The 24,705-nt window shown below is 45.5% G+C and overlaps 1 long non-coding RNA gene across 1 annotated transcript; it reads right to left on the reverse strand.

Moving 5' to 3' along the window:
- Window positions 1-9,464: 9,464 nt before the first annotated feature.
- Window positions 9,465-17,901, reverse strand: LOC119265270. The gene is made up of 11 exons (XR_005131546.1): window positions 17,841-17,901; window positions 13,646-13,741; window positions 13,329-13,471; window positions 13,165-13,248; window positions 12,918-13,061; window positions 12,186-12,379; window positions 11,923-12,082; window positions 11,605-11,733; window positions 10,921-11,218; window positions 9,963-10,029; window positions 9,465-9,799 (listed from the first exon to the last, which is right to left on the reverse strand). It is a non-coding gene; the product is annotated as an uncharacterized LOC119265270 (long non-coding RNA).
- Window positions 17,902-24,705: the final 6,804 nt, after the last annotated feature.

Here is a 24,705-nt window from a genome sequence, read left to right on the forward strand (position 1 = left end):
AGTGGGAGGGAAGCGGCGTAGGCGGGAAACAGGCGGGAAACGGGCGTCCGGGGAGTTCCGTTACGTGTACGTTCCCTTTAGACGTCCGCACTGCAGACCCAACAAACGGAAAAATAACCCATATTTTTTGGGTTGTTTAAATAACCCAGCATTTTTTAGCCAGCAGAATTTTCCAGACAATTCAGGCCTCTTATTTCACCACTCTTTTTAAAAGTAATCTCAGAAATGTCCGAAAATACATCCATACCCTATCATATGAATACTCCTCACACTTATCTTAATACCACATAAAAAAATCCACGATTGCTCCAGCTACCGTCCCATTTCACTGATCAATTCAGACATACAAATCATAAGTAAAGCTTTATCAATCAGATTGGAATCGGTCACAGATCAAACCAGGTTCATCAAAGGGAGACAGTCCTCAGAGAACACACGCAGGTTATTCAATGTAATTCATATGTATAACAGCGAAAAATCTCCATATATATATATATATATATATATATATATATATATATATATATATATATATATTCAAAACTCCAACTAATTCAATATCAAAGCCCAGAATATACATTACAGCCTCTAAACTAATTCAGGCACAGTGATAAATGCCAACATCGTCCAGCTTTAACAGATAGTAGTTATCACGCCTTCTGGAATGGTCCCCCGATCCAGCAGTTTTGGTCAGAGGTCATGGACAGGCCTGGTCATCCCTTTATGTCCCATTGTAGCGCTACTTAATGACCTTTCCTCACTTTCACCACCCAATCACCTCAAATCCTTTATATTTCATTCCACTTTCCATTACTAAAAAAGCTATATTGCTGAACTGGAAGGACAGAACCCAAATTTCAATAAAGCTTTGGCTGAACCTCCGAACGGATCACTGTAACCTGGAGAGACTTACAGCAAATTTCAAAAATAACACATAATCTTTCAAGGAAACCTGGTCACAATTTTTACAGTATATTGATAGCTGCCTTCCGCCCGATGACCGCTGGGATAGCTCCATTGTTAAGTTTCTGCATTTGTCTGTCCTGTATGTCCAGTTTGTCCATTGTTAAGTGTTATTGTTATCATTCTTCTTATGCTTATTACTATTATTGTTATTTCATCCTCTCTTTACTTTTTTGTCTTTTGTTTTTTTGTTTTGCTCAAATCTAGGGGTGGGTGAGGGTGGTGGGGGGGGGGGTGTTTGGGTGGTTGTGGTGCCACATCACCTTATATCTGTATGATCATTAATAAATGAAGAGCTGTGACTTTGTTATTAACGTGAAAAAGAAATAATAATATGTCCCTTGGAAAAGGGGGATGGTGGTGTGGTGGTGTTTTGCTCAAATCTAGGGGTGGGTGAGGGTGGTGGGGGGGGTGTTTGGGTGGTTGTGGTGCCACACCACCTTATATCTGTATGATCATTAATAAATGAAGAGCTGTGACTTTGTTATTAACGTGAAAAAGAAATAATAATATGTCCCTTGGAAAAGGGGGACGGTGGTGTGGCCAAGGAATGTTGGCCTGGGAATTAAAAAAAGAAAAAAGAAAGAAAATAGCACCCTACAAATAAGCACTTCTGGAAAACAGTTACTTAAGTCATAATGACTAGTTGAAACAGCTGGATTATCTAGAAATGACCATTTTCCAGAGATATGATGGCAATGATGTCAGTGGAGGATATGGCTGAATGGCTCCATCCCAATCTACCAAACTTACTCTTTAAGCCAATTCTAATTGAACACTTCTAATACTGTCCCACTAATAAGCAACAATAATAAAAGTAACATTTTTTATTTTGTCCAAACATTGAAGCCTTTTTGTGTATATTTTTAAGAACTTTTTTTAAAATGTGGTTGAATTGCAAAGTTCACAGTACTTATTTAGATACATCTGGGATACTCTGTGTTAACTAACCTTATTTCCAAAAAAGTTGGGTCGCTGTGCAAAAATGCAAAAAAAAAAAAATGCAATCATGTGCACATCATTTAAATTCTGTATTTCAATGAAAGTACTACCCATCAGATGTTGAAATTAAGAAATTTTCTTTTTTTAAATTTTCTTTAATTAAGAAAAAGTCTTCTTTTTTTTTCTTTTTCACATTTTATTGATTTTTTTTTGTTGATGTTTGTGTCTGTGTGTGTCAGTGATATGTATGTGTGTGTGTGTGTTTCAGTGTCAGAGGGGTGTCTGAATGTGTCTATGGTGTGTGTGTTTTAGTGGTGTGTGTTTGTGTGTCAGAGGGGTGTCTGAGTGTGTCTATGGTGTGTGTGTTTTAGTGGTGTGTGTTTGTGTGTCAGAGGGGTGTCTGAGTGTGTCTATGGTGTGTGTGTTTTAGTGGTGTGTGTTTGTGTGTCAGAGGGGTGTCTGAGTGTGTCTATGGTGTGTGTATTTTAGTGGTGTGTGTTTGTGTGTCAGAGGGGTGTGTGTGCATGTGTTTGTGTGTCAGAGGGGTGTCTGAGTGTGTCTATGGTGTGTGTGTTTTAGTGGTGTGTGTTTGTGTGTCAGAGGGGTGTCTGAGTGTGTCTATGGTGTGTGTGTTTTAGTGGTGTGTGTTTGTGTGTCAGAGGGGTGTGTGTGCATGTGTTTGTGTGTCAGAGGGGTGTCTGAATGTGTCTATGGTGTGTGCTTGTGTGACATTTTTTCTTACGCTTCTATGGCTCTCTCAGCTTCAACTCCCACCACCACTGGAGACTTTGTGCTAATGTTTCCTTTGTCGGTGTCCCTGGTTTGAGGTGTTCATTAGCACCGTTCCGGAAAAATCCAGTTGTCCAGTATGTGAGGTTGAAGGGTACTTCGTTACAAGCCTCACGCAAGAATTCTGGCGGCCAGCTGTGATCAACAGTACGGCTCTTCTTGTTGTCACGCCACCACTGGAGACCTTCTTCTGCTGTTTTCTCTGGGTAGGCTGTCTTCCAGAATGTCCGTGTGCGTGGGACGTGAACAGGTACACCATCACGCTTTGAATTGACCACTCTGGGACAGACAGCCTCCCTGCGTTCAGGACCGGGACGGACAGCCTCCCTGCGTCCAGGACCGGGGCGGACAGCCTCACCGCGTCCAGGACCGGGGCGGACAGCCTCACCGCGTCCAGGACCGGGGCGGACAGCCTCACCGCGTCCAGCACCGGGACGCACAGCCTCACCGCGTCCAGGACCGGGGCGGACAGCCTCACCGCGTCCAGCACCGGGACAGACAGCCTCACCGCGTCCAGCCTCACCGCGTCCAGGACCGGGGCGTCCAGCCTCACCGCGTCCAGGACCGGGAGGGACAGCCTCACCGCGTCCAGGACCGGGGCGGACAGCCTCACCGCGTCCAGGACCGGGGCGGACAGCCTCACCGCGTCCAGGACCGGGACGGACAGCCTCACCGCGTCCAGGACCGGGGCGGACAGCCTCCCCGCGTCCAGGACCGGGACGGACAGCCTCACCGGGTCCAGGACCGGGGCGGACAGCCTCCCCGCGTCCAGGACCGGGGCGGACAGCCTCACCGCGTCCAGGACCGGGGCGGAGAGCCTCACCGCGTCCAGGACCGGGGCGAACAGCCTCACCGCGTCCAGGACCGGGGCGGACAACCTCCCTGCGTTCAGGACCGGGGCGGACAACCTCCCTGCATTCAGGACCGCCTTTCTTCTGGTTGTTGGTCTTTCCAGAAGAGCTTCTCTGTCCATCTGCATTGTTGTTTGGAGGATTCTCTTTGTTGTAGTTGATCTTCCGCCCTTTTCCCCTTGTTCCTCTCCTGGTTTTTCTCTTTTTGGCCTCCTCAGGAGGGTCGCTTGTCTTTACGTCCAGAGGCTGTACATCACCATATGAAGCGTCTTTGAGGTCGAGATGTTCACTGGCAGACATCTTCAGAGGCTGGAGACTCGCCGACAGGGCTTCATCTTGCATGATCTCTAGGAGCTCTCTGTTGGCATCAGCTACAGCATTATTGGAGCTCACTAGATGATCCAGATGTGTCTCCAGATTGTCCTCCACAGTCTTATCCATGCTGGGGTCCATAACTTCATTTTCGAGAGGCTGGAGACTTGCCGACAGGGCATCATCAAACAGGACGTCCAGGAGCTCACTGATGACTGTGTCATTGTTGGAGCTCGCTAGATCATCCAGCTGTTTCTCCTCAGTCCCCTCTAGAATGTTGTTCATGGCTGTGTTGGTGGCTTCAGCAGCCGCTTCATTAGCCACCGTAGTCTGCACAGTCTCAGCTTTCAGCAGCTGCTCCATGCGCATCCCGACCTCATCCAGCAGCGTGTTCAGGAAATGCAGGATTGCTGCATCTTCCTCTTTAGTGAGGCTACCTTGTGCTGGAGGTGCCGTGGCCTCCACAGTCTTATCCATGCTGGTTTCCATGACTTCATTTTCGAGAGGCTGGAGACTTGCCGACAGGGCATCATCAAACAGGACGTCCAGTAGCTCTCTGATGACTGTGTCATCGTTGGAGCTCACTAGATCACCCAGCTGTTTCTCCTCAGTCCCCTCTAGAATGTCGTTCATGGCTGTGTTGGTGGCTTCAGCAGCCGCTTCATTAGCCACCGTAGTCTGCACAGTCTCAGCTTTCAGCAGCAGCTCCATACGCATGCCGACCTGATCCAGCAGCGTGTTCATGAAATGCTGGATTGCTGCATCTTCCTCTTTAGTGAGGCTACCTTGTGGTGGAGGTGCCGTGGCCTCCAGCGTCTCAGCCGAAAAGCTTTCAAGGCTGGACGTGGGACCTACTGGCAGGCCCAGGGCGTGGGCCTCTTCCTCCACCACCTGTTCTTCCCCTTTATTGACTTCCCTCCATGTCCTCCCCCTCCCCCTCCTCCTCTTTCCTTTCTTCCTCTTCTCACCCTGCTGTTCCTCGTTCACCTTGCTGACCGAGTCCGAGTCCGAGTCGGACTCCCGGCCTCGGCAGCACCAGCTCCAGAGGCAGCTCATCTCGTCACATGTATGAACAGAATGATGTGAAACCAGCCGTGCACCCCTATTTATAACCTCTGGTCCTTTATGACGTCACACATACACATTATGACGTCACGTCCTGATGACATCCGAACTCCAAACAACATTCTGCTGAGTCATGCTGAACAGTGAGGGAGGAGCTACAGTCCAGCGTAGTTACTGGTTTCCCGAATGAACGCTGCTAATTAGGCTAGGCTAGCGGAACCGAGCCGGGGCGGAGGAGCAGCGCGGACAGCTCAGTTACACCGGCGAGTTTGGCGACTATTAAACAGCGTTTTAGATGCACTGCTGTAAGGTAACATCACGTATTCCCCACGCGTCGGTTTCCCCTACACTCATTCATTCGTTCATTTTCCCGTCTGTGTAATAAAAACACTTGTCACCCATTCATATGAGGCCGTGGTCATATGTCCGTTTCCCCATTAAATCGGTTGGCAAGACCATCTAAGCTGTGTTTGGACATCAGATCTGTGTGATTAGTGCTTTATCTCGCGATTGCGTCATTCATATATTCAGTTCGTGTCTGTTTTTATACAATTCCATTGAATAAAACTTCACAGGTGACGTTTCTGTCTCGTTTCTTTAAAATTATTGGCCCGAACGTGACCAAAGTGCGTATTGGTTGCTAGGCAGATTCTGCAGCGTCCAACCAATCATGAAATCGTGCATGACTTCGGGTATTTCCGCCCTAAGTACTGACAGGCGAAAAGAGCCGAACTCTGTTTGGAGCGCAGCGCTGTTACAGCAGCGGTGGGGTGGGGTGGGGGGTAAATCTCAATCTTTAAACCTAGTGTTTGCTTTCTCACAGAGAAGTACCCTAAAAAACATTGGGTTGAAATTGACCCAAATTGGGTTATTTGCCGCACCATTTAATGTGGAATGGGAAAATTCCAGAAAGAAGCTGGAGAATAGCTGTCTTACATTTACGGCATTTGGCTGACGCTCTTATCCAGAGCGACTTACAACTTGATCATTTTACACAGGTAGGCAAAGAAGGTGCTAGGAGTCTTTTGTTTTCTTTTTCACATTTTATTGATTTTTTTGTTGATGTTTGTGTCTGTGTGTGTCAGTGATATGTGTGTGTGTGTGTGTGTGTGTGTTTCAGTGTCAGAGGGGTGTCTGAGTGTGTCTATGGTGTGTGTGTTTTAGTGGTGTGTGTTTGTGTGTCAGAGGGGTGTGTGTGCATGTGTTTGTGTGTCAGAGGGGTGTCTGAATGTGTCTATGGTGTGTGTGTTTTAGTGGTGTGTGTTTGTGTGTCAGAGGGGTGTGTGTGCATGTGTTTGTGTGTCAGAGGGGTGTCTGAATGTGTCTATGGTGTGTGCTTGTGTGACATTTTTTCTTATGCTTCTATGGCTCTCTCAGCTTCAACTCCCACCACCACTGGAGACTTTGTGCTAATGTTTCCTTTGTCGGTGTCCCTGGTTTGAGGTGTTCATTAGCACCGTTCCGGAAAAATCCAGTTGTCCAGTATGTGAGGTTGAAGGGTACTTCGTTACAAGCCTCACGCAAGAATTCTGGCGGCCAGCTGTGATCAACAGTACGGCTCTTCTTGTTGTCACGCCACCACTGGAGACCTTCTGCTGTTTTCTCTGGGTAGGCTGTCTTCCAGAATGTCCGTGTGCGTGGGACGTGAACAGGTACACCATCACGCTTTGAATTGACCACTCTGGGACAGACAGCCTCCCTGCGTTCAGGACCGGGACGGACAGCCTCCCTGCGTTCAGGACCGGGACGGACAGACTCCCCGCGTCCAGGACCGGGGCGGACAGCCTCACCGCGTCCAGGACCGGGGCGGACAGCCTCCCCGCGTCCAGGACCGGGGCGGACAGCCTCACCGCGTCCAGGACCGGGGCGGACAGCCTCACCGCGTCCAGGACCGGGGCGGAGAGCCTCACCGCGTCCAGGACCGGGGCGAACAGCCTCACCGCGTCCAGGACCGGGGCGGACAACCTCCCTGCGTTCAGGACCGGGGCGGACAACCTCCCTGCATTCAGGACCGCCTTTCTTCTGGTTGTTGGTCTTTCCAGAAGAGCTTCTCTGTCCATCTGCTTTGTTGTTTGGAGGATTCTCTTTGTTGTAGTTGATCTTCCGCCCTTTTCCCCTTGTTCCTCTCCTGGTTTTTCTCTTTTTGGCCTCCTCAGGAGGGTCGCTTGTCTTTACGTCCAGAGGCTGTACATCACCATATGAAGCGTCTTTGAGGTCGAGATGTTCACTGGCAGACATCTTCAGAGGCTGGAGACTCGCCGACAGGGCTTCATCTTGCATGATCTCTAGGAGCTCTCTGTTGGCATCAGCTACAGCATTATTGGAGCTCACTAGATGATCCAGATGTGTCTCCAGATTGTCCTCCACAGTCTTATCCATGCTGGGGTCCATAACTTCATTTTCGAGAGGCTGGAGACTTGCCGACAGGGCATCATCAAACAGGACGTCCAGGAGCTCACTGATGACTGTGTCATCGTTGGAGCTCGCTAGATCATCCAGCTGTTTCTCCTCAGTCCCCTCTAGAATGCTGTTCATGGCTGTGTTGGTGGCTTCAGCAGCCGCTTCATTAGCCACCGTAGTCTGCACAGTCTCAGCTTTCAGCAGCTGCTCCATGCGCATCCCGACCTCATCCAGCAGCGTGTTCAGGAAATGCAGGATTGCTGCATCTTCCTCTTTAGTGAGGCTACCTTGTGCTGGAGGTGCCGTGGCCTCCACAGTCTTATCCATGCTGGTTTCCATGACTTCATTTTCGAGAGGCTGGAGACTTGCCGACAGGGCATCATCAAACAGGACGTCCAGTAGCTCTCTGATGACTGTGTCATCGTTGGAGCTCACTAGATCACCCAGCTGTTTCTCCTCAGTCCCCTCTAGAATGTCGTTCATGGCTGTGTTGGTGGCTTCAGCAGCCGCTTCATTAGCCACCGTAGTCTGCACAGTCTCAGCTTTCAGCAGCAGCTCCATACGCATGCCGAACTGATCCAGCAGCGTGTTCAGGAAATGCTGGATTGCTGCATCTTCCTCTTTAGTGAGGCTACCTTGTGGTGGAGGTGCCGTGGCCTCCAGCGTCTCAGCCGAAAAGCTTTCAAGGCTGGACGTGGGACCTACTGGCAGGCCCAGGGCGTGGGCCTCTTCCTCCACCACCTGTTCTTCCCCTTTTTTGACTTCCCTCCATGTCCTCCCCCTCCTCCTCTTTCCTTTCTTCCTCTTCTCACCCTGCTGTTCCTCGTTCACCTTGCTGACCGAGTCCGAGTCCGAGTCGGACTCCCGGCCTCGGCAGCACCAGCTCCAGAGGCAGCTCATCTCGTCACATGTATGAACAGAATGATGTGAAACCAGCCGTGCACCCCTATTTATAACCTCTGGTCCTTTATGACGTCACATACACATTATGACGTCACGTCCTGATGACATCCGAACTCCAAACAACATTCTGCTGAGTCATGCTGAACAGTGAGGGAGGAGCTACAGTCCAGCGTAGTTACTGGTTTCCCGAATGAACGCTGCTAATTAGGCTAGGCTAGCGGAACCGAGCCGGGGCGGAGGAGCAGCGCTGACAGCTCAGTTACACCGGCGAGTTTGGCGACTATTAAACAGCGTTTTAGATGCACTGCTGTAAGGTAACATCACGTATTCCCCACGCGTCGGTTTCCCCTACACTCATTCATTCGTTCATTTTCCCGTCTGTGTAATAAAAACACTTGTCACCCATTCATATGAGGCCGTGGTCATATGTCCGTTTCCCCATTAAATCGGTTGGCAAGACCATCTAAGCTGTGTTTGGACATCAGATCTGTGTGATTAGTGCTTTATCTCGCGATTGCGTCATTCATATAATCAGTTCGTGTCTGTTTTTATACAATTCCATTGAATAAAACTTCACAGGTGACGTTTCTGTCTCGTTTCTTTAAAATTATTGGCCCGAACGTGACCAAAGTGCGTATTGGTTGCTAGGCAGATTCTGCAGCGTCCAACCACTCATGAAATCGTGCATGACTTCGGGCATTTCCGCCGTAAGTACTGACAGGCGAAAAGAGCCGAACTCTGTTCGGAGCGCAGCGCTGGTACAGCAGCGGTGGGGTGGGGTGGGGGGTAAATCTCAATCTTTAAACCTACTGTTTGCTTTCTCACAGAGAAGTACCCTAAATAACATTGGGTTGAAATTGACCCAAATTGGGTTATTTTCACAACCCAGCGCTGGGTCAATATTGGACAAACACGGCATTGGGTAGAATTGACCCAGTACATTGGGTTATTAATGTGACCCAGCATTTTTGGGTCAAGCATTTAACCTAAATGCAATGTAATTTTAACTAGAATGCTGGGTTAAATGAACCAAAAGTTTGGGTTGTACTGTGATTACTTTTAAATGTATAATTTAGACATTATTTTAACACATACTTTACATATTATATATTCTTACACTTAAAAAAAAAATACCACTTTTAAGCACCAACAATAATTTATATATATGTATATATATATATATATATATATATAAAAAGCACATTTCTCAATGACAACAATAATAACAATAACAGCAGCAACAACAATTACAAGCAACCTTATTCAATAACAAATTTTCTTTTGCTTGAGAAATTAATAAAATAAAAAGAGGTAACACACATGGCGTCATTCTGGGAGCTGTCACTGATCTGTGGCAAAAATAAATGCCCGCAAGAGTCTTAAGGAGGGAGATTCATGACCTGGTAGCTCATAAACAACAGTCTGAAGAACACTGTCGGGGGTAGTTTATATCAAATACAAAGAACGCCTTAAAACACACATCAACGGCTCCCACGAGTGTGCTCTGCTCCATAGCTTGTCCATTGATGACCGCAAAACACTGGGAACAACGCTGATCATCACCTATGATAATCCTTTATTAGTCCCATGTAGTTACAGCAGCAAGGGGAGAGCAAAACAGAGTAAACAAATATTAAGAATCTAAATGATTATAAATAAAAGTCAAAAACAAAAACCAACACACATGAAACCGGCATTGTACATGGAAATACTACACACTGGTATGTTGGTACGCACCTAGAGCCAAAACGAATGGGTATGGTCTTGTGGCCTCGGACACGTATTCCACCATATTAGTCCCAATCTGTTGTAAACATGAAAATTGAAACATAGAATTAGTACTTTAATTTTACACCTTAATTCTAACATGCTGAAATAATCCACTTTGAACAGGGATGTCCTGATCTAAGCTTTCTGTCCTTCAATTTGAAACTGATTATTGTAACACTGAGCATCAGCTGACATCCAATGTTTGCATATGTAACAACCATAGAATTTAGTCTAGAGAGAAACCTGTTAGTCTACTGAATACTACAGTACTGCTTCTTAGCTTTTAATGTGACACCTTTTAGTGATGCATTTCTTTTTATATGCATGCATTTGATATTGTTTACAACTGCTACAACAAATCGATATGAATTCAATTAGTTGTCTTGACATGGGACACCCCCAACAGAAAAATAAAAACCTCAGCATAGTGAGCATATATATATAAAATAAATATAAAAGCACATTTCTCAATGACAACAATAATAACAATAACAGCAGCAACAACAATTACAAGCAACCTTATTCAATAACAAATTTTCTTTTGCTTGAGAAATTAATAAAATAAAAAGAGGTAACACACATGGCGTCATTCTGGGAGCTGTCACTGATCTGTGGCAAAAATAAATGCCCGCAAGAGTCTTATGGAGGGAGATTCATGACCTGGTAGCTCATAAACAACAGTCTGAAGAACACTGTCGGGGGTAGTTTATATCAAATACAAAGAACGCCTTAAAACACACATCATTGGGACACCCCCAACAGAAAAATAAAAACCTCAGCATAGTGAGAAACAGTTAAAAATGCTGTTAAATTGAGGTAGACTGCTAATAAAATGTGACTTTTTTCAACTGGATCTTAAAACTGGCGCTGTTCCAACAATATGGAGGTGTAAGCAAAGCAGCAAATTTTACGACAATAACTGTACCTCTATATTTGAGTTTAGCTGGTTGCTAGGCTGTTGTCATGATACTGTTTACACTCAGGATGAGCTGCTTTTGTGGGTGTGGTTTGACTAAAAGTCTCAGGACTAAGTGATAAGGTGGTCTATTTCTACATTACAGCTCTTTCAAATTATCATCAGAATCTGAAGAACCAGCGCTGGAAAATCCTCAGTCCCAGTCAGTCATAATGCTGTTGTACTGCGGCGCTGTTCACTGTTGTCCACCAGTGACGTCACACGGTACCGCTCAGGAATTTCCGTAGCGAGCTCAGGTTTTTTCCGTCTGTTTAATTAAAAGAGTCAATTTTAAAGAAAAATTAAGCAGCGAATTTCATTTTAAGTCATGTTCATATATTTTCAGTATCCAAAACAATATGAAATCACCAGGGCTGTCCAAATGTGGTGCTTAGCCTTTAATAGCGCCGCACTCTCTTTACAGGCTCACATCTAGATGAAAGTCAGCGGTGAAAATGGAGCACAAATAATAAACTAAAAGTATCAGACGTTGGGCAGGATACAGCCAATAACCTGATCTACCAAAATATGTCTGGAACCACTTAAGGCTGAGACATCCCAACTGTGATCAGAGACAACTAACTACTTAGTTTAGAGGTAGGTGTGTAATTACAACAGAGCAGAATATTACCAGATTTATATCTCTCAACTTACAGGCTGTAGATCAATGAATGACTTTCTTGTCTCTTCACAGCTCAGACGGAAGGTCTTCCGGCAGAATCCTATAGACAGAAGCTGGTAGGACTACTGGCAATAATCTCACAGCCCTGTCACCTTGCGCATCTGGAAACAAGAGTTATCTCTTATTAGGAATAAGAATCTTTTGTGGTTACATGTTCTAACCTGCCAGCTGTAAAACTACTTCTTTCCATTTTTTCTCTCACGTGATAGTAAAATGTATTCTCTGATTTACATGTTCACTAAAATGTTGTGTACTAATTTTTTTAACATAGTATCCACTGTGAAGACTACCTGCACACACAGAATCCAGTCTTGAAAGAATTCCAGAAGCTTGCTTCTCCTGGCTAGCAAACCATAAATTTCTGTCTCTGAAAACGGGCATCCACTTTTCTGCCAGTTATCCAAGTTTCCCAGCACAGGCTGGGTGTAGAATGGCAAAGTCCTGAGCAATCTGCAGACATAATTTTCATTTAATTACTTTTCCAAGTAAATTACAGATAACATTCAGTAATTCTGACTTACTATCAAGTGCATTCTGACTTTGCATATCCTACCATTCCTGGAGTATCCAAAAGACGTGGATGCTCTTTTTTGACCTCCTCCACTGTCTTTGACCCATGCTCCCTTATCCACTTAGCTCTGTGGATGGCTGTCTGCTTCATGTATTCTTCTACTTGGTTAAGGGGTCGGATGTTATTTCTTAACCACTCCGTCATCGCCACTGCCCTCTCATCAGATATTTCAGTCTCTATTATGCAGAGAAAGACAACGCCTTCACTGTTTGAAGTAGACACCACAAATTATCTTGCGTTATTTCCTGACTGGAAGCAGGAAATCCTTCAAAGTCATGTGTTATACAATGTGATAAAATAATGACATTCTACACATTCACCTGAAACTAAATTTGTAGGTTTACACAAATCAGCTATATTAGCTAGTATTAATCTTTACAGCAATTAATGGCTCAGATCCTTACGCTCGCCCATGTTTCCTGCTTCCAACAAGAACTGACTATTCTTTTCCTGTCTTGACCTCTCTCCCCTTGACAGGTGGTTCTGAAGTTATGGCTAATCAGTGTACTTTAATGAAAACTTAACAGCAGAACCAAACATGTGAACTGTAGCATAAATGGCAAGTCACAAACTGTTTGATTTTCCAAAACGCACCAGCCATTCTACAGTGATCATGCCGTAATGACAATACTGTCTAATAGAGGATCACATTAAAATCAGCAAGACAAGTTACCCAAAACCTTTCTTGGTATGATAACCTGTTTGTGCATGTACCTGGCAATACCAATTAGTTACAGGGTTCTCCACAGGGCTAGGTCTGCACTTTCCACTACGGAGCCTCTTCCGTACATTTCTTAAACGCTCTTCAACGAAGCCAGTTGCTGGTCTGTGAGTTCGACCTGGACTATACCACGCCTCCTTTAAAAAAAAAAATTCAAATATTCTTTGACATGTCAGACCTAAAATAACCACATAATACACACACAAAGTCCGGTGTGCTTTGATTTTTACTGGCACTTACATTGCCGTTCCCATGCTGATCCCTTAGATACGGAAATTCCGTCACTAAAGATGAGGCCAGGTTTTCCTTGTTTCCAATGCTGGACTGTAAACAGATATCAGATGTATTTACACACATACACACACACACACGTCACACAACATCAGTCAAAACAGTACACTCACGTCTCTCCGAACCGCTCCATGAGATGTGACACTAGGATTCTAACCATAGACCTCCTCTGCTTGAGCGAGATGCACCGTTTGGTGTCAAGACTGCACATTATCTCTCTACTCTCCGGTGTTTTCTCGAGGGCCTCCCTAATTTTCTGGGAAGATAGAAGGGGGAAAAAAAAAAAAAAAAAAGATAGGGAGCACAAATATCCCATTCAACTTTTCAGTCTTTTGTGAATACCTTATGGGGATGGCACAAGGCCAAAGTTAAAAAAAAAAAACAACCTAAAGACAACAACAACAACAACAACAACAACAACACCACATACAAACGTTCCCCCTTGTCCTGAAGACATGGCTTTATGCTGCTGGTCCAGTGATGGTCCTGCTGATGGGCCATTTTCAACCAGCTCAAGTTGCATTTCCTTTAGAGACAACCAAATAAAATTAGTCTCATGTGTTAAAGAGCAAAACTGGTGAAAGGCAATACATGCTCAATGAAGATAACTGAAATCTCTGAAAAAAAATATTTGATTATTTGTCCAATATTAAATTGACATGTTTGGTGACTGAATATAACATCTTTAGATCTGCATTATGAAGTAGGTTTAGGCAATAGGTCGGTGTATTCAGATATCAGCAGTGACTAACAACTGACACAATGAAGATGCTGCAGAGGTGGTGTGTGTGTGTGTGTGTGTCTATATATATATATATATATATATATATATATATATATATATATATATACACACATATACACACATATATATATACATATATATACACACACACACACACACACATACACTTTTGAAATCAAAACTTTTGCTAATTATTTTTCAGACCGACATCACTCAGGCCTACTACAAAGTTAATGTGCTATCAAACAAGAAAGAATATAACCAGTGACTCCCTAACTTAGGGTTAAACCACCATAAAAAAGGACAAAAGTAAAGACAGGTTGGGTGTCAAAACTGGGGCTACGGTTTCATTATGAAATACAGATAACAGTCAGAAACTATGTTCAGAAGCATATTAGAGATTACTTAACAACTTGACATGGTTTGACGCAACTGATTTAGGCATGTAGTTTGAACAATACTAACTGCTGAGGTATCAATTTAAGACTTGTAAGCTCTGCTTCCATAAAAGCTATCAAAACTAAAAGTGGAGCCGACTAAATTCAAAATTTTCCTTTAAAACTGTTCCTTCAAAAATGTCAACTTACCTAAACCTGCTAGGAGGCTTATGGGTTAGTTTATAAAAGCAGAGTAGGTTATAAGACCTGTAAGATTTTTAATGGAAACCATTTACAATTTCATGTAGTTTGGGAACAGTTATTACATAAAAAGATTTTCCAAATACATGTCCATTCTTCATTAGGACCTCACATTTCAGCTTGCTACCTTTTTACTAACGTGAAGACCGTAATGTAGCACAGGATGAGCATATCATATATATTATAAAAATTGTTCTGAACTTCAGAACAGTGCCACCACATACTGCTATACTGTATCAAAATAAATAAATAAAAATAAACGTTTAAGGACAACTTGTGTTATTGTGCACAATGTATAACAAGAGTACAGATGGGGCAATGTATGTCTTCAAAGGAAAAATGCAAAGGGTAATGGTACATGGTCAAAAACTGAAATGCCTAAAAAACAGTTTTTTAAAAAATTACAGTGAAGGAAAAAGTCTCGAATGGTCTGTAACGCAGAGAAACATAGCGATTATCATCGCCCTCTTTATAGGACCTTGCAAAATGGAGAGGGTGGTGATCATCAAGACAGTTCACATCAACCACATCAAGCTCAGATCCAGGAGACACACTGTAAGAAAAATAGTGTCTTTCCAATCCTACTGTATCATACTTCCTCACAATCAGTTTGACAGAGGACTCCACGGATACAATGCGCTCTACCATAGCAAACTGAGGCTCACCATCACAAGCGTGAGAGACTAGAAGAGACATTCCAGGCCTATATTCAGTGCCCCTCCATCTCACCCAAGATGGAACATACACTTCAGTGAAAAGCGGCATTTGAAACTTGTGCTTGATGCTGTCATATCCATCAACACAGCCCAACAGATCTGTGCATCCTGGACCAACTTCTAAGTTGTGGCTGAGCAAATTACCCGAGAGGAGGTGGTAGCACAGCAGCATCTGATGCCTGTAAGCCACTGTTTTGCAGATGTTGCGAAAGTTACAAGTAACATGACTGAGTCTTTTGAAAAAGCCATGCTTGGTCTCAAATCGCATAGCCCACAACAGAACCACAGGGCCTAACTTCCTGATTGCACCAGGATAATGGACCATAAAGTGATGTTTTGGTTTTAGGTGCCTACCAGGGTAAAGCTCCAGAAGACTGTGGTGCTCCTGGATGAGGTAACCTAAGAGAATTGATGCTTCTGGTTAATGATGGAGAAAAAACGAACTCCATGCAACTCAGTAAAAGAAGAAGCAACTCCCAGTATTGGTTGCCCTCTGGGATAAGGTCACCGATGACAAGAGGAAGTAATCTTAACAGACACCAGGTCTGTGATGCAGTCTACCTGAGAGCTCCATCTGGGTTTTTGAGCTCATGTGATTTAATAGGGGACGGCTTGTTATGACTGTCAATGAACCCATAATCAAAACGTGTAAGTCTGTAGTTGATCTGATCTAGGGTTATAAGCTTTTGCTCAATGAGGGAACTGAGAACAAACTTGACTTGATATCCTCTAATTCCTTCCAGAATGTCATGCATGATATCTCTTTATCATGATATCTCTAGGGACTCTTCTCCCTGCACGCTGCTGTCTTCACCTACAACCTGCTGTTGCTGGAGCACTGCTTTCACAGAGGACGCGGAGGCTAAGCAGTGAACATGTCTGTGACCTTAGCACATTTTGCAGCACCTACAGAGTCTCTTCGCATGTAACTTCTCCGCACCCCCTTTCTGCCGCTTCAGTTTCGCCATGTTGCCCCTCGTTTTACACACACACACACACAACACTGAAACTAGCCGGAGTTACAGCGGACCACGCAGAGAAAGGGTGGGGCCGCTTTCGTCCTATATCCTGATTGGTTGAGTCTACTGTCTATATTGAAAAGAAGAAAAAAAAAGGGGAAGAAAAAAAAAATCCAACAGCTTTGGCCCTGAGGACTGTCGGCCACCGGGCAAAAGCCCGGTACGCCAGATTACCTGTCCAGCCCTGCCTCTGCCTCTTCAAAAGCACAGTTTCAACTCATTTGCAGTGACGGACAAAAACAGGCTGACAACAATGAAACGTATTAAAGTAAGATGAAAATGTGCAGCCCTCGATGTTTTTAAAATCATTAGCCAGCCAGGGAATTCCATCACGCCTTCTAACCCAACACCATAAATGGGCGATGATGAAGAATAGCTGGCTATCAATAAGGACATCAAAATGGCTATGATAAAAGCAAGCTAACCAATCATTAAGCTTCAGCTAATATAACTTACACTTACTTCATTCCTTATTTCATTCACTGAAACCACAGAGAGGCACTGAAATTAAAAGAAGAGTAATAGCGGAAAAATAAAGGACATGTTCGGTATGTGAAACCCGTTTCTTTTAATGAAACTACCTCTTCCCCCTCCCAATCTGAACTGATTTAACCTTGGACTCAACATCTGCACCTTACCTACACTGCACTGCTGCTGTTAGAACAACACTGTTTACATCTATTACTGCACAGAGTAATATTGTTTATTGTTTACATCTGTCACTTGATGCACTTTATGAACAGCTGCTCCACTTATTTGTACATACGCACATGTAACTTTAATTTTATTTCAAGTTTGCACACGCTGTACACTTTTTTGCTTTTACCTTTTACAACTGTTTTTTAGTTATTCTTATATTTTCTTTTTTTATTCTCTTAAGAGTACTGCCTGCTCTGCTATGCTCCTGACAATAAAACTCTTTAATCTTGAACAATGTAGCTAGTAGTAATGTAGCAATGTACCCTAACCCTAACCCTAACCTAGCTATGTGTAAGCTAACTAATAGCCGCCGCCTCACAACGTCTGTGTCCCTTATAAAACGGTAAATTGTCAAAAAAAAAAGCACACTAGTATTTTCTGTGGTATGTAAAGACTGTGTTTGAAGAAAATGTGGTTTAGAAATAGTTCGATGCTCGTGGGTACTCCACTGTTTTATTCCGTTAGCCTCCTAGCTAACGGTAGGTTAGCTAGCTAAAACGTCGGTCACCACTCGTTCGCAGGACAGTTGTTGCGTGGAACTGTTATCTTACCTCAGGCAAACCGCCTAACGTCTAATTTTCCCTCACAAATTGAGGTTAAATAAAAAATATATTATAAGTATTGCGTAAAGCTTACGTCAGTTAGCATATTAGCTAACTAGCATAGCTAACATGCTAATGCTCGTAATACGTTTTTTTTTTTTTTTTTTTACCTCAATTCGTGAGAGAAAATTAATTAAGATATCTGGTAACTAGCTTATAATCAATATTTTGGGGCAAATTTAAGATTAATCAGTTTAGCAACTTACTTTCTTTCGGCTGTGGTCCGGCTGCCGGTGCCTCTTCCAGCGGGAGGGAAGCGGCGTAGGCGGGAAACGGGCGTCCGGGGAGTTCCGTTACGTGTACGTTCCCTTTAGACGTCCGCACTGCAGACCCAACAAACGGAAAAATAACCCAGATTTTTTGGGTTGTTTAAATAACCCAGCATTTTTTAGCCAGCAGAATTTTCCAGACAATTCAGGCCTCTTATTTCACCACTCTTTTTAAAAGTAATCTCAGAAATGTCCGAAAATACATCCATACCCTATCATATGAATACTCCTCACACTTATCTTAATACCACATAAAAAATCCACGATTGCTCCAGCTACCGTCCCATTTCACTGATCAATTCAGACATACAAATCATATGTAAAGCTTTATCAATCAGATTCATCAAAGGGAGACAGTCCTCAGAGAACACACGCAGGTTATTCAATGTAATTCATATGTATAACAGCGAAAAATCTCCATATATATATATATATATATTCAAAACTCCAACTAATTCAATATCAAAGCCTTCCCAGAATATACATTACAGCCTCTAAACTAATTCAGGCACAGTGATAAATGCCAACATCGTCCAGCTTTAACAGATAGTAGTTATCACGCCTTCTGGAATGGTCCCCCGATCCAGCAGTTTTGGTCAGAGGTCATGGACAGGCCTGGTCATCCCTTTATGTCTCATTGTAGCGCTACTTAATGACCTTTCCTCACTTTCACCACCCAATCACCTCAAATCCTTTATATTTCATTCCACTTTCCATTACTAAAAAAGCTATACTGCTGAACTGGAAGGACAGAACCCAAATTTCAATAAAGCTTTGGCTGAACCTCCGAACGGATCACTGTAACCTGGAGAGACTTACAGCAAATTTCAAAAATAACACATAATCTTTCAAGGAAACCTGGTCACAATTTTTACAATATATTGATAGCTGCCTTCCGCCCGATGACCGCTGGGATAGTTCCATTGTTAAGTTTCTGCATTTGTCTGTCCTGTATGTCCAGTTTGTCCATTGTTAAGTGTTATTGTTATCATTCTTCTTATGCTTATTACTATTATTGTAATTTCATCCTCTCTTTACTTTTTTGTCTTTTGTTTTTTTGTTTTGCTCAAATCTAGGGGTGGGTGAGGGTGGTGGGGGGGGTGTTTGGGTGGTTGTGGTGCCACACCACCTTATATCTGTATGATCATTAATAAATGAAGAGCTGTGACTTTGTTATTAACGTGAAAAAGAAATAATAATAATATGTCCCTTGGAAAAGGGGGACGGTGGTGTGGCCAAGGAATGTTGGCCTGGGAATTAAAAAAAGAAAAAAGAAAGAAAATAGCACCCTACAAATAAGCACTTCTGGAAAACAGTTACTTAAGTCATAATGACTAGTTGAAACAGCTGGATTATCTAGAAATGACCATTTTCCAGAGATATGATGGCAATGATGTCAGTGGAGGATATGGCTGAATGGCTCCATCCCAATCTACCAAACTTACTCTTTAAGCCAATTCTAATTGAACACTTCTAATACTGTCCCACTAATAAGCAACAATAATAAAAGTAACATTTTTTATTTTGTCCAAACATTGAAGCCTTTTTGTGTATATTTTTAAGAACTTTTTTTAAAATGTGGTTGAATTGCAAAGTTCACAGTACTTATTTAGATACATCTGGGATACTCTGTGTTAACTAACCTTATTTCCAAAAAAGTTGGGTCGCTGTGCAAAAATGCAAAAAAAAAAAAAATGAAATGATGTGCACATCATTTAAATTCTGTATTTCAATGAAAGTACTACCCATCAGATGTTGAAATTGAGAAAATTTCTTTTTTTAAATTTTCTTTAATTAAGAAAAAGTCTTTTTTTTTTTCTTTTTCACATTTTATTGATTTTTTTTTGTTGATGTTTGTGTCTGTGTGTGTCAGTGATATGTATGTGTGTGTGTGTGTTTCAGTGTCAGAGGGGTGTCTGTATGTGTCTATGGTGTGTGTGTTTTAGTGGTGTGTGTTTGTGTGTCAGAGGGGTGTCAGTGTGTCTATGGTGTGTGTGTTTTAGTGGTGTGTGTTTGTGTGTCAGAGGGGTGTCTGAGTGTGTCTTTGGTGTGTGTCTTTTAGTGGTGTGTGTTTGTGTGTCAGAGGGGTGTCTGAGTGTGTCTATGGTGTGTGTGTTTTAGTGGTGTGTGTTTGTGTGTCAGAGGGGTGTCTGAGTGTGTCTATGGTGTGTGTATTTTAGTGGTGTGTGTTTGTGTGTCAGAGGGGTGTGTGTGCATGTGTTTGTGTGTCAGAGGGGTGTCTGAGTGTGTCTATGGTGTGTGTGTTTTAGTGGTGTGTGTTTGTGTGTCAGAGGGGTGTCTGAGTGTGTCTATGGTGTGTGTGTTTTAGTGGTGTGTGTTTGTGTGTCAGAGGGGTGTGTGTCCATGTGTTTGTGTGTCAGAGGGGTGTCTGAATGTGTCTATGGTGTGTGCTTGTGTGACATTTTTTCTTACGCTTCTATGGCTCTCTCAGCTTCAACTCCCACCACCACTGGAGACTTTGTGCTAATGTTTCCTTTGTCGGTGTCCCTGGTTTGAGGTGTTCATTAGCACCGTTCCGGAAAAATCCAGTTGTCCAGTATGTGAGGTTGAAGGGTACTTCGTTACAAGCCTCACGCAAGAATTCTGGCGGCCAGCTGTGATCAACAGTACGGCTCTTCTTGTTGTCACGCCACCACTGGAGACCTTCTTCTGCTGTTTTCTCTGGGTAGGCTGTCTTCCAGAATGTCCGTGTGCGTGGGACGTGAACAGGTACACCATCACGCTTTGAATTGACCACTCTGGGACAGACAGCCTCCCTGCGTTCAGGACCGGGACGGACAGCCTCCCTGCGTCCAGGACCGGGGCGGACAGCCTCACCGCGTCCAGGACCGGGGCGGACAGCCTCACCGCGTCCAGCACCGGGACGCACAGCCTCACCGCGTCCAGGACCGGGGCGGACAGCCTCACCGCGTCCAGCACCGGGACGGACAGCCTCACCGCGTCCAGCCTCACCGCGTCCAGGACCGGGGCGGACAGCCTCACCGCGTCCAGGACCGGGAGGGACAGCCTCACCGCGTCCAGGACCGGGGCGGACAGCCTCACCGCGTCCAGGACCGGGACGGACAGCCTCACCGCGTCCAGGACCGGGGCGGACAGCCTCCCCGCGTCCAGGACCGGGACGGACAGCCTCACCGCGTCCAGGACCGGGGCGGACAGCCTCCCCGCGTCCAGGACCGGGGCGGACAGCCTCACCGCGTCCAGGACCGGGGCGGAGAGCCTCACCGCGTCCAGGACCGGGGCGAACAGCCTCACCGCGTCCAGGACCGGGGCGGACAACCTCCCTGCGTTCAGGACCGGGGCGGACAACCTCCCTGCATTCAGGACCGCCTTTCTTCTGGTTGTTGGTCTTTCCAGAAGAGCTTCTCTGTCCATCTGCTTTGTTGTTTGGAGGATTCTCTTTGTTGTAGTTGATCTTCCGCCCTTTTCCCCTTGTTCCTCTCCTGGTTTTTCTCTTTTTGGCCTCCTCAGGAGGGTCGCTTGTCTTTACGTCCAGAGGCTGTACATCACCATATGAAGCGTCTTTGAGGTCGAGATGTTCACTGGCAGACATCTTCAGAGGCTGGAGACTCGCCGACAGGGCTTCATCTTGCATGATCTCTAGGAGCTCTCTGTTGGCATCAGCTACAGCATTATTGGAGCTCACTAGATGATCCAGATGTGTCTCCAGATTGTCCTCCACAGTCTTATCCATGCTGGGGTCCATAATTTCATTTTCGAGAGGCTGGAGACTTGCCGACAGGGCATCATCAAACAGGACGTCCAGGAGCTCACTGATGACTGTGTCATCGTTGGAGCTCACTAGATCATCCAGCTGTTTCTCCTCAGTCCCCTCTAGAATGCTGTTCATGGCTGTGTTGGTGGCTTCAGCAGCCGCTTCATTAGCCACCGTAGTCTGCACAGTCTCAGCTTTCAGCAGCTGCTCCATGCGCATCCCGACCTCATCCAGCAGCGTGTTCAGGAAATGCAGGATTGCTGCATCTTCCTCTTTAGTGAGGCTACCTTGTGCTGGAGGTGCCGTGGCCTCCACAGTCTTATCCATGCTGGTTTCCATGACTTCATTTTCGAGAGGCTGGAGACTTGCCGACAGGGCATCATCAAACAGGACGTCCAGTAGCTCTCTGATGACTGTGTCATCGTTGGAGCTCACTAGATCACCCAGCTGTTTCTCCTCAGTCCCCTCTAGAATGTCGTTCATGGCTGTGTTGGTGGCTTCAGCAGCCGCTTCATTAGCCACCGTAGTCTGCACAGTCTCAGCTTTCAGCAGCAGCTCCATACGCATGCCGACCTGATCCAGCAGCGTGTTCAGGAAATGCTGGATTGCTGCATCTTCCTCTTTAGTGAGGCTACCTTGTGGTGGAGGTGCCGTGGCCTCCAGCGTCTCAGCCGAAAAGCTTTCAAGGCTGGACGTGGGACCTACTGGCAGGCCCAGGGCGTGGGCCTCTTCCTCCACCACCTGTTCTTCCCCTTTTTTGACTTCCCTCCATGTCCTCCCCCTCCTCCTCTTTCCTTTCTTCCTCTTCTCACCCTGCTGTTCCTCGTTCACCTTGCTGACCGAGTCCGAGTCCGAGTCGGACTCCCGGCCTCGGCAGCACCAGCTCCAGAGGCAGCTCATCTCGTCACATGTATGAACAGAATGATGTGAAACCAGCCGTGCACCCCTATTTATAACCTCTGGTCCTTTATGACGTCACACATACACATTATGACGTCACGTCCTGATGACATCCGAACTCCAAACAACATTCTGCTGAGTCATGCTGAACAGTGAGGGAGGAGCTACAGTCCAGCGTAGTTACTGGTTTCCCGAATGAACGCTGCTAATTAGGCTAGGCTAGCGGAACCGAGCCGGGGCGGAGGAGCAGCGCTGACAGCTCAGTTACACCGGCGAGTTTGGCGACTATTAAACAGCGTTTTAGATGCACTGCTGTAAGGTAACATCACCTATTCCCCACGCGTCGGTTTCCCCTACACTCATTCATTCGTTCATTTTCCCGTCTGTGTAATAAAAACACTTGTCACCCATTCATATGAGGCCGTGGTCATATGTCCGTTTCCCCATTAAATCGGTTGGCAAGACCATCTAAGCTGTGTTTGGACATCAGATCTGTGTGATTAGTGCTTTATCTCGCGATTGCGTCATTCATATATTCAGTTCGTGTCTGTTTTTATACAATTCCATTGAATAAAACTTCACAGGTGACGTTTCTGTCTCGTTTCTTTAAAATTATTGGCCCGAACGTGACCAAAGTGCGTATTGGTTGCTAGGCAGATTCTGCAGCGTCCAACCAATCATGAAATCGTGCATGACTTCGGGTATTTCCGCCCTAAGTACTGACAGGCGAAAAGAGCCGAACTCTGTTTGGAGCGCAGCGCTGTTACAGCAGCGGTGGGGTGGGGTGGGGGGTAAATCTCAATCTTTAAACCTACTGTTTGCTTTCTCACAGAGAAGTACCCTAAAAAACATTGGGTTGAAATTGACCCAAATTGGGTTATTTGCCGCACCATTTAATGTGGAATGGGAAAATTCCAGAAAGAAGCTGGAGAATAGCTGTCTTACATTTACGGCATTTGGCTGACGCTCTTATCCAGAGCGACTTACAACTTGATCATTTTACACAGGTAGGCAAAGAAGGTGCTAGGAGTCTTTTGTTTTCTTTTTCACATTTTATTGATTTTTTTGTTGATGTTTGTGTCTGTGTGTGTCAGTGATATGTGTGTGTGTGTGTGTGTGTGTGTGTGTTTCAGTGTCAGAGGGGTGTCTGAGTGTGTCTATGGTGTGTGTGTTTTAGTGGTGTGTGTTTGTGTGTCAGAGGGGTGTGTGTGCATGTGTTTGTGTGTCAGAGGGGTGTCTGAATGTGTCTATGGTGTGTGTGTTTTAGTGGTGTGTGTTTGTGTGTCAGAGGGGTGTGTGTGCATGTGTTTGTGTGTCAGAGGGGTGTCTGAATGTGTCTATGGTGTGTGCTTGTGTGACATTTTTTCTTATGCTTCTATGGCTCTCTCAGCTTCAACTCCCACCACCACTGGAGACTTTGTGCTAATGTTTCCTTTGTCGGTGTCCCTGGTTTGAGGTGTTCATTAGCACCGTTCCGGAAAAATCCAGTTGTCCAGTATGTGAGGTTGAAGGGTACTTCGTTACAAGCCTCACGCAAGAATTCTGGCGGCCAGCTGTGATCAACAGTACGGCTCTTCTTGTTGTCACGCCACCACTGGAGACCTTCTGCTGTTTTCTCTGGGTAGGCTGTCTTCCAGAATGTCCGTGTGCGTGGGACGTGAACAGGTACACCATCACGCTTTGAATTGACCACTCTGGGACAGACAGCCTCCCTGCGTTCAGGACCGGGACGGACAGCCTCCCTGCGTTCAGGACCGGGACGGACAGCCTCCCCGCGTTCAGGACCGGGACGGACAGCCTCCCCGCGTCCAGGACCGGGGCGGACAGCCTCCCCGCGTCCAGGACCGGGGCGGACAGCCTCACCGCGTCCAGGACCGGGGCGGAGAGCCTCACCGCGTCCAGGACCGGGGCGGAGAGCCTCACCGCGTCCAGGACCGGGGCGGAGAGCCTCACCGCGTCCAGGACCGGGGCGAACAGCCTCACCGCGTCCAGGACCGGGGCGGACAACCTCCCTGCGTTCAGGACCGGGGCGGACAACCTCCCTGCATTCAGGACCGCCTTTCTTCTGGTTGTTGGTCTTTCCAGAAGAGCTTCTCTGTCCATCTGCTTTGTTGTTTGGAGGATTCTCTTTGTTGTAGTTGATCTTCCGCCCTTTTCCCCTTGTTCCTC

This window comes from Pygocentrus nattereri, chromosome 15 (genome assembly GCF_015220715.1).
Source record: "Pygocentrus nattereri isolate fPygNat1 chromosome 15, fPygNat1.pri, whole genome shotgun sequence".
Taxonomy (NCBI): Eukaryota; Metazoa; Chordata; class Actinopteri; order Characiformes; family Serrasalmidae; genus Pygocentrus; species Pygocentrus nattereri.